Raw genomic sequence first — 10980 nt, 5'->3', positions numbered from 1 at the left:
ATGTCGTGTCTCAGTCTGGAAAAGATCCACTGCTCCATCCAGAACCAAAAGGGCACATTTGATCAAATCTGGGGTCTTTCTCTGTCGAACTTCTCTAATTTAAGGATGTTCCTGCTGACTAACAGATCTGCTTATTCCACAGAGGCCTGATGTGTGTCTGTGTTAATGTGAACATGAACCTCAGTGATGTTGCAGCTAACTTCTCTCTGGTTTGTAAGGAAAAGGTTTGTTAGTATCAATCGCCCCTCCTGGGTTGTGGTTTTTTTTGTTAATTTTTTTGTTTGTTTGTTTTCTTGACCTATGTTCGAACATGAGAAGTTCTGTTTTGTATTCAATGTAACCAGTTTTTGTGTTTCCCTTTTCTTTTTTTTTCTTTTTGTCATAAACTGTATCCACAATCACTCACTAAAAATATGTTTGAGTAAAAAAAGGCAGCCCATTCACAATAACAGTCTTTTGTTTGTTGTCTTTTTTTTCTGAATGTGAACTTGGATCTAAAGAATATTGAACAGTTGCTATTTTAAATAAATGCAGGGAGGACTGAAGGTTTGACAACTACAATAATTGCTGCAAAAATGAGAAAAAGCATAATGCTAACACACACTAGATACTGATATTGTCCTTGTGTTCATAATCTGAACCAACCTTATATGTGTACACATGTTTGTTTGTTTTTTATTCTCAATGCACTTAACAGAATAGACAACCAAAGAAGCAGACATTAGCAGTATGACACATACAATAACAACAACAAAGCGGCCAAAGATGTTGGAATAAACTATGGAATAAATCAGGGATGGCTACCTGGTTATTCTGTATATAAACAGTATATAAAGGAGAACTTGAGAGTAAATATAGTGTTAATCAATATACTGATTTTAAACTGCATATTACTGCCAAAACAACTTTGTTGCTTTGACGCGTCATTTCAGAGAAGGTGCTCATTGTAGCTCTAAACTCTGTAGTTGGACTGATTTAGTACAGCTACTCTTTGTTTTTAGTCTTTACGGTAAGCTTCATGAACCTTAAATATCAGGTTTGAGGTCTGGCTACTAAATGATATCAAACTTAATCAATAAAGTCTCAGCATGAACAATTCCTGTTCACTCAGTCTCTTAATTGGGAAGAAAATATTGTGTCTGTATCAGATGATAGCACTGTGAAATTCTTCAGTGTCTTGCACAACTGTTTGAGATTGCTTCACTTCCCCTTTGCTTTGATCCTAAACCTTATATACACACATTTCTTTAACTTGTTTGTCCAAGACTGCAGTTCTCTATATGCAGCATCCTGCATGACTCAAATCGCCCCCCTCTGCTACTCCCAAAAAAGAAAATCTAAGGATAGTAATAGAGGTATAATAAGTGTTTTCCATGACACACTGCTTCACGTGACAGTGTGTCTGCTGGAAGCAACAACAGCCCACAGTAATGATAACGTATAACCAGACACTGAGCTCTAAAAACACGAACGCATGCCACTCTGATCCCAGTCCTGATTCCTGCTTCTCTCCCGACATCCAAACAGCCTAAACCTCGCCGGCAATCAGACGGCAATCAGGCCAATCAAGCCGGCAAACAACCAAAACAAACAGCGGGAGGGTGAGCAATGGTCGGACAGTGCTCCCACGGGCCTGATGTGACCTCTGGATGGGGCGGCCTCATGACTAATTGGCGTTTAAGATCAATCACAGCCAGCACACTTCCTACTCCTGTGGGCCGTCTAAATGGCTCTATTCTCTCTGCTGAACCGTCTCCCTGCGCTCTACCTTTCTCTCTCTCCCTCAAGGGTCTCCAACCCCCCTTCAGTCTGTCTGTCTGGGCCAGAGGGAGGCACCGTGGGAGTTTAATTGCCTCGTATTTTCCATGAAACCAAGTTCATTACATTAACAGCTCCGACCCACGCTGCATACTTTCAACCTGCTGCAATTTGTTTTTGTATTTATTAGGCTGGCAGAAAGGCAGCTTCCCGCTCAGCTGGGCGAGACAACGAAATTGCGGATGGGTGAGGGAGAAGGTCAGAGGGAGCTCGGCAGGCACAGGCATCCATTGTGATGCACCAGCCGGGCAGATGAAAACATGATGGAGACGCATGAGCGAGGAGGAGATCAGGGTCGCTCTGTTCGAGATGCAAAAGCACGAAGCAGCGAAGGAACGACGAGGGGAAGGTCGGAGGCAGCGCTGTCTCCAAGTGTAAACATCAGTTTTAGGAGGGGTGGAGGACACTTCCTGAATAAATTGTCAGTGGTATAAACAGGTAAACAAAGCAGAGAAAACTTTTATCCTAAATGTAATTTTCCTAATATGTGAACGACTACAGGATTATTTCTGTCACTTGAATTAATCGCTTCATTTGCACGATGACTATTGACAATAAACAAGCTCATTATATGCAGTATAATGTAATGGGATGGTTAAAACTTACAGTGATAAACCTGCAGAGGTTTTATTTACCTCAGTAACCAGCCACATCATTAGGGAATACCAGATTGGACCCCCATTTGCCTTCAGAGCTGCCTTAATGCTTCATAGCACAGAAGCATTCCTCACAGATTTTGGGCCATATTGACATGATAGCATCACATAGTTGCTGCAGATTTGTTGGCTTCACATCAGGGATGCAAGCCAACAAATCTCCTGTTCCACCACATCCCAAAAGGTGCTTTATTTGATGGAGATCTGCTGACTGTGGAGGCCTTTTATATACAGTGAACTCATGTCATGTGGTCTTCTGCTGCTGTAGCCCGACTCCTTCAAGGTCCGAAGTATTGTGCATTTAGAGATGCTCTTCTGCAAACCTTGGTGGTACCACGTGGTTATTCCACTTACTGTTGTCTTCCTATCAGCTCAAAGCAGTCTGGCAATTCTCCTCTGACCTGTGGCATCAACAGGATCATTTGACCCAGATAACTGCTGCTCATTCTAAACTTTAGAGATGGTTGTGTGGGAAAATCCCACCAAATCAGCTGTTTCTGAAATACTCAAACCAACACATTCAAAGTTAATTAAATCACCTTTCTTCCCTGTTCTGATGCTTTAATGTACCTAATTAAGCGGCCAGCCAGTGTATAATATTAATGGGACAACTCTAAGTGATAAACGTGAAGCAGCTAGGAAAGACTGTACAGCCTTGCAGCTTTACTGATTTGGTTAACTGTCGCTACCAATAGAAGCTAATTTTAAACAATTCAATTTCAATTCAATTTTATTTATATAGCGCCAAATCACAACAAAAGTCGCCTCAAGGCGCTTCATAGGTAAACAGCAGGCAGTTTTCTAAGCAGACAGAAGCTTTAAAAAACCAAATCCACAATTACTTATAAAACACATTTTTAAAGAAGTGCTGCACTTTAAACGAACAGTAAAATAAGAGACGCCACACATACACAAACTCATATCGACAAATACAACAAGTATAATACAGCAGTCAAAATACCTAAGATCTCACTCTTTGTTAAAAGTCAGAGAACAAAAATGAGTTTTAAGACGTACTTTAAAAATGTGCACAGTGCGGACCAGCCTAACATGCAAAGGTACTTCCATACGTTGTGAAATGGCTTACGTCGTGTGTAATGAGGTAACTTCTGGTAAGAAGGCGAGCAGCGGCATTTTGGACCAGCTGAAGGTGTTCAAAGGAAGGCCTGATTTATACAATCATAAAGGGCGTTACCATGGTGAAGTCGAGCTATAATAAAAACACATACAACTCTCTCATGTTTATTAAAAGATAAGACTTCTTTAAGTTTTCTTCATGCATCCTGATTGCTACACGCAGGACCTTTAGTTAAACCAAAGAAAGTAATCTCAGTAGTAACAGCTCGGCTGATGCAACGTATTTCCTGCTGTCGGCTGTGTGAGAGCGATGTTCTGAACTGTTACTGTGCAGAGTTCACGTGCGTTTGAGAGCTACATATTCCAGAAATTGTTTCTATTGATTATTATTTTAAAAATGTATTATTTATTTCTAGCAAATTGTTGAACGAGACTAAAACAGAGCAGCCAGATAGATGCTTTCCCATCCTAATGTAGGACAGAGCGGGTCGTCAGTTTTTACTCTGGCATGAAGCGCTGATCACTGAAACACCTTTTAATAACCAGGACTTCAATAATAATTAATTATTTTGAATTTTAATCAGTGAAATTAAGATAATTTACTTTAATATTGTGGCCTTTATTAAATACCATGACTATTTTTAACTGATGTGTCATTGAATCGCTTCAACTTTTAAAGTTGATTTTATGCTAGATTTGACAAACAGTCATCAAGTCAGTGTAAAGATGGGCCACAAAAAACAAAGTACATCAACATGGAAGCAACTCTGAGTGTCTTTGATGCACGCTCGATCATCCAGGTAAGGAAAGTTTCTGAGATCTCCACTTTAAGGTTTCTCGGTCACACACATCACCTGTGACGGATCAGTGTTGGCAGACAACACGTCGGCTTGGTCCAGCTATCGATCTGTGGTTCAACACAAACTATTCTGCCTTAAAAGAAACAAAACTACGACTGCCTTTACATGGAAAGCTGCAAAAACATTTCCCACTTGACAACCAACCTGAGGATGAGTGAGACACACATCCCCAACTGACGTCTTTATTTTTAGCTTGTTAGTGAAAAACTGATTCAAGTCAAATGAATCCATCCAAACAAAAAGAAATGAATGACTCGTATTGTGGAAGCTTTAAATACAATAACAAAAGAAAAAAATTACATGACCCACGAAAATTACAAAATACATCCTCCCCTCAAAATTTTGTGTGACCACTGCAAAGTGGACAGATTGTTGTGGGACATAATTTCACCCTCTAATGTGGCAGTAACAAACCCCACTGTACATATACATTTCCAGCATTACACACAAGGGTGATTGCCACATGCAGCATATGCAAAGAGACACACCCATGTCTCCATTCATGAATTTCTCTTTGTTCCACCCCCCAAAATGTGAAGTTCACACTGTACAGATAATAGTTCCTACACGCACCTCTTGCTCAAGCCCAGAGTTCCCAGTTTGCCACACACGCATGTTACACCGACACGGTTGCATAGTATTTGGGAGGCACACATGTCTAAAAATAATATTCTAAGAATCTGGATTACAAAAGTGTGAATCAGCCACAAATCCCTCAGAGTAGTAAATCAGAGACAATATGTACCCTTTCGCCTTGTGCAATGATGCTGCAAGATCAGCTAATCTGAAACAGCAATGCCCGTGATTGTCTAAGACTCACAGCACAGAAAAGGAAACAAAGGCTAAAAAAAGGCAGAAACTCTGAGAGAAAAAAGGAGAAAGCAAAGACTCTGATCTGCTGAAAGACTTAAGAGGAAGTTAATTGCAGAAACGGAGACGATGGGAAGAGAAAGAGAGAGGCGGGGAGATTGGTCGAAGCCACCGGCCAGCAAGAGTGAGCGTCTCTGAAAGTGGATATGAAGGCGGATGAGCCACGCCAACCTCCTCTGACTGCATTAACAAAACCTAATGGAACGGCTGGCTCCGAGAGGCCTCGTCATCCATTATCTGACTGTTGCCCTGCGCAACCGAAGAGGCTCAGGGTCTGGGTGGCTGCAACTCAGCTGTCATACACCATTTTCTCCTTTTTCCTCTGTCTTATTTCCACTGGTCCTAATGAAAATGACCAATAATCAGTTGCCTGGTACATAAAGAAATCAGGGTATTATTGCATCCACCAGGCCACAAATCACTATAAATCAGCAGGAGGAGAAAAGAGAAGGATGGCCTGTTTTCTACATGTAGTAGAACCACCAGGTGTAGCAGGTAGAGCCATTATTTAGTCTTTATAGTCAAATATATGATGCGACAGTAAACGCGGCACCTAAGGCACAGCACTGCCAGCGCTGGTGGTTATTAAGTGTTTCATTTTAGATTCAGGTGCTCTGTGAATCCTGGTATTTGTTTAATCTTATTAATTTATATTTGGAAGATTTCATTTTACTGATTTATTTATCTGTTTTCAACCGAGTTTGTGTTTATTTGGTTTAAGTTTTTATTCATTAGGACCCAAATTTAATTTTTTATTCACTGAACTATTTTAAATTTTTATATAATTGTTCTAATTGATAACTTACTTGTTTTGTGATACCATATTTATTTAAAGGAGCTACTTATTTATTATTTAGTTGTTGGCTGTATTTAAAAAGTTTTTACCTTAGTTTTTATTTGCTTAGGAAGTCCCTGCAATTAAAACCTTTTGTCCTGGTCAAGAAGACAAAGCTTTGCAAATTATACAATCAATTATTACATAAATACCAAAAAGATTTTTAAAAAAACAGATAACAAAATACAAAATACAAAATTACAAGACGTCTTTATCAGAGCTCTGAACTGAAGCATGAAGCTTCAGCTTGTTCTGAAGGTTATTCCATGATCATTTGTTACAATTAATAATGAAATATTATTAAATAAATTGGAAATATTTAAAATAAGTGAAAGCGTTCAGAAATTACTGAACAATCAGGCAACAATTTGTGAAGATGGGAGAAGAGAAATGTGAATATTTAGAGATTGTGGGTGGCGTCCCACAGGAGTCAGTGTTGGGGTCAAAGGTATTTATTATGCACGTAGATGATTTATGTTAAGTGTCTTATTTGCCAACAATGTAAATATCTTGGATCTGGTGAGAATTTACAGCAAGCTTTGAATTTGTTTACCTCAGAGATTAATAAAATATTTTATGGTTTGAAAAAAATAAGTCAGCGCTAAATCGAAATAAGACAAAAATCATACTATACCAAAACATAGTGTCAACGTAGGATGTGAATTTATTTATTCTGAAGTGGGACATCTTAACGAACATGTCAATGTAAATATGCCAGAGGAAAATTAACACACCATCAGAGAATGTACAACAATATATGAGAAATATAGAAACCATTCACTCTGTACTTGCTGCTAATTTCACATGAAACACATTCGAGACAAACTGTCTGAAGCACGTAATAAATGAGAAATCATTCACATTCTTTACTGGTGCTACGGTTTTATAACTACTTTATGACTGCTCTTTGTAATGTCGGAGGACATTGTTGTAAAAGTGACAAGAACAGCTGTGAACTGCTGATATTGTTGGATTTGTTGAACACACTAATTTTCTGTTCTTACAGTCAAAAATGGTAAAATTCAAAACAACACTAACAATAGAATAAAATAAAGTAAAAACTAAGCTTGGAAACAAACATAAAACAGCTGAAAAGAAATACAATGATATTATTGTTACCAGGTAAAGGGACACAAATGTGTCCAGTCAGGTTAGTTTGTGAACTGCATGTTGAATGTTGTGTATGCTTATGTGTGCATACGTGAGCTGCTTAGTTCATAATTCGTGTGCTGCTCCTTTTCAACAATGTAAACTGTGACTTTTTTCTTCGTTTACATATTTACAATGCATATTTTCTGCCTATTTTTATTACATTTTTACTTACATGTTCAAAATAAAGCGATCAATCGATCAGTCAGTCAAAGAGGAGCCATCTAATGTGAGGCAAATCACAGCAGCGGTTTGTCAGCGTTTGCAGAGCTAAGAAGGGCGTCTCTTTATGCTTACTGACAGCCAAGAAACCAGCCAAAGTACACAGTGATGACTGGACAACTAATTTGACATGAAAAATAAAGAAGTGTGATGCACAGTTAGACAATGCTTGTAAATGATTTCACTATAATCAAGAATATTTAGGATTAAAGCCTGTACAAGTGTATTCCTAGGTGCTACATTAAAAGAAGACCCTATTTCCATAATAAACTCAGTCTAACCTTCAGCTTTTTCACTAAGTGCTCAATATGCAGACTAACGGGAAGTCTATCAAAGATTTTTAGGATTATACTCTTTCAGTTAAGCCTCCTCTTGGGGTATGAATAGGAGATAAAGAAGGTAAATGTGATTATACATTGAATAAGGTTGGGTTGTAGACAGCGTGACTGCACATATGAGTAAGACTAATATAAGAAGGTGGACTTTAGCTACTCTTAAAGCTCCATGAGGCTCAGAATGGGCTGTGATATCATGGACCCCTGCACTTATTCTCACATTTATCCATCGGATGGGATCTTGTTGTTTTCCAGGCTTCTGCTCATTAACAAGGGGATTACAGCCGGTGGTGTTTTAAGGGTTGAATGTACCCAGACGAGCTGCTCCGAGGGTTTAGTCAGACAGACCACCATTGTGCGGTAATAGTGGTGTCTGTGTGGGGAACTCTGGCCCGAGAGCGCCCCCCCTTACAGTGTATCTTTGGCATTCTGCAGTGCTGACCTTGTCGTTGAAGCACTTCAGTGTGACCATGTGGTGAGAAAATGACAGCATCCTCTGAGAATGGGAAAGGGGGGTGGGCTGTTACGTACACAGGCATGCTACACAGAAGTTGCTTACTTACAGCTCGGTAGATAATCTTTCGTTAATCCACCGTACTTACCCCGACACACACACTGACTGCATCTTTTGTGTGGTTTCACAGAGAAAGTGTTTCTCTGTGGCTCGGGGTCGGGAGCAGGGGCCAGACTGATTCAGGACATTCCCAGGAGCACTGGAAGGAAATGAGGACACTGAACAGTTCATGCAGAGTGTGTTGGACTGTTGTTGTATCGCTCAGGCTTCACTGCAAAGTAGAGGGAAATTATTATTTTTTAAAAATGTTTTTGCCAAGGCGACATCATGAGAAAAACATGACCACACACATTTCTCTGCGCGAGTGCGTCGGGTGACCGCGCGATAACAGGATGTTATGAATTTTGAGCGACTGGATTCATGTGATGCGGCTGCTGCCGTGCCACTCACGCTCCAGCCACACAAGAACATCACTTTCCTCCACGAACAATTCTCCTTTTCTACTTTTGTCTGCCGCAGTTTGTTTTCCTTCAAGCGGGCGGCGGGCCGTGTTAGCGGATCTCCAGATGATCATTTCTCAATAATGCGAAATCATTACAATGAGAGTTTCAACATCCACACTAAATTGGTTTTGTGCTTTGTTTGCTGCCTGCCCTCTCACCAGCCTGGGCATGGATTACTCATACAACAGGAAATAATGACGCCAAGGTCCATTAAGTGGGATGGCAGGACATCATATCAGCATTAATCTCCCACTTAGCAGAGAAGCCCCAGGAGAAAAGGAGGGAGCGATGGAGGGAAGAGGGAGAATATAGCCTTTCCCTATTGGACTGGGGCCTTTAATTTTTATTGTTTTTGTTTTTTAATTATATAAAACTTCATTAGAAATATCTTTTTGTGTTGTCAAATCTGCACCCAAACACGAACGCCAGTGATTATAATACTCATTATCTCAACATGAAGAGACTTTTGAATAAAACTTTAGTCAAAATAGACAATTCGATTTGACTGGATGCCTTCATTTGATATAAATATTATAAAATGCTCGTTATTGCTGTACATAACTGAATCATAGAATCTGTTTGCAAAGAGAAACAATGCACCAACAAATCAGGTGTCATTCTGAGGGAAATCAGGGGGAGAAATTGTTTTCAAGGGTAATTATTAGCAGTCTGTAAGATCCTGTGAACAGAAGGTTATTAATGAATTAAATAAATGTATTATACCTTCCCGTGAAGACACTAAAAAGAGCTTGCTCACATATTTATTTCATTTAGATGTTTGTTTTTGTTTTGTTTTTGTTTTTTGTTTTTTGTTTTTGGGGGGGGGGGTGTCTCAGAGGAAGTCTTTTTTTTTTTTTTTTATAAAACTGGACAAAAACTCCAATATTGTAGGCCTCACTATAATTATAGACATCTGAGCTTGTCTGTAGGCATGAAAACCAAAATAATTTAAATACTCAAATTAGTCATAAAAATCATAAAAAATCTATAAAATTAATTTCCAGTCAAATATGACTTACAGGTCAGTGCAAAAGTCTTGAGCTACCCCACATTTCTTAATACTTTGGTAGAAAAATGGGAAAAAGCTGCAGAAATGTATTGAAACTTGTGCTTGCGTATACTAAAATACAGTAAAATAAGGCTTCTTGAAGGGCATTCAAAGCACTTCTTTGGATGTTGGCTGCCTTTTGTTCTGTTCTCTGTCAAGATGATCCCAGACTTTGGTTTCATTACTCCATAAGTTCTGTTACCACGGACATGGACTTCAGTGGCTCAGGAAGCAGCACTGGTCCTCTAAAAGGTCAGTGATTTGATTCTCCAGTCTGCATATCAAAGTATCCTTGGACAAGATACTAAAGCTACACTTAAGGAAGGGAAATCATTTTAATATATCAAACATAAATAAATTATAACCCTGTGTTGCTTCCATCTGAGTATGTGTGTGAATGTTAGACTAGATGCTTAGATAAAGAAAAAAGCTATTGTATGAATGTGTGTGAATGGGTGAATGACACTTGTAGTAAAAAATGCTTCGAGTGCTCAGTTCGGGTAGAAAAATGCCATTACAGGTCCATTTACCATTTCTGATGGGGCTTCAGTGAAGAGTATCAAATGAATGACCAGATGCATCGTTCAGGTCCTGTATCAGGTCTTGGTTGGATTTCTTTTTTCCAATTCAAAGACATGACTTTCATTTCTTCTGCAAATAGTTTTTAGGCCCACTCCTTCTTTTCTTCTCCATTTGTACAGTTTTCTTAGCTTTTTTTTTAAGGAAACACTGCACACAATGCTGAGGTATGCCAAGTTGTCAGCTAAAAGGTCTTTGGGAATGACTTTGTTGATACAAAAAATACAATTTTATGTAAGTCAAACTACCTTTGGCTTTTTTTTTGTAGATTCAACGAAAGAAATAGAAACAAATGATTTGAAGTGCTTAAAGATACAATTTAAAGTCGGCTCTTTGCTAAGTTTTGTGTTATGTGTAGACACGACACTGATTCTCGAAGTCTTTTTGTATGCTTCAGCATGATTACGCAGGGATTCTCCTGACAGAATTACCTCTGGTTTCCATGGTGCATAGCGCCATCTGGTGTCAGAAAATAATTTACAGTTCTTCCGTTATGGTTGTCCTACACGATCCC

This window comes from Oreochromis niloticus, linkage group LG23 (assembly GCF_001858045.2).
Source record: "Oreochromis niloticus isolate F11D_XX linkage group LG23, O_niloticus_UMD_NMBU, whole genome shotgun sequence".
Lineage (NCBI taxonomy): Eukaryota > Metazoa > Chordata > Actinopteri > Cichliformes > Cichlidae > Oreochromis > Oreochromis niloticus.
This window is presented reverse-complemented; position numbering follows the sequence as displayed.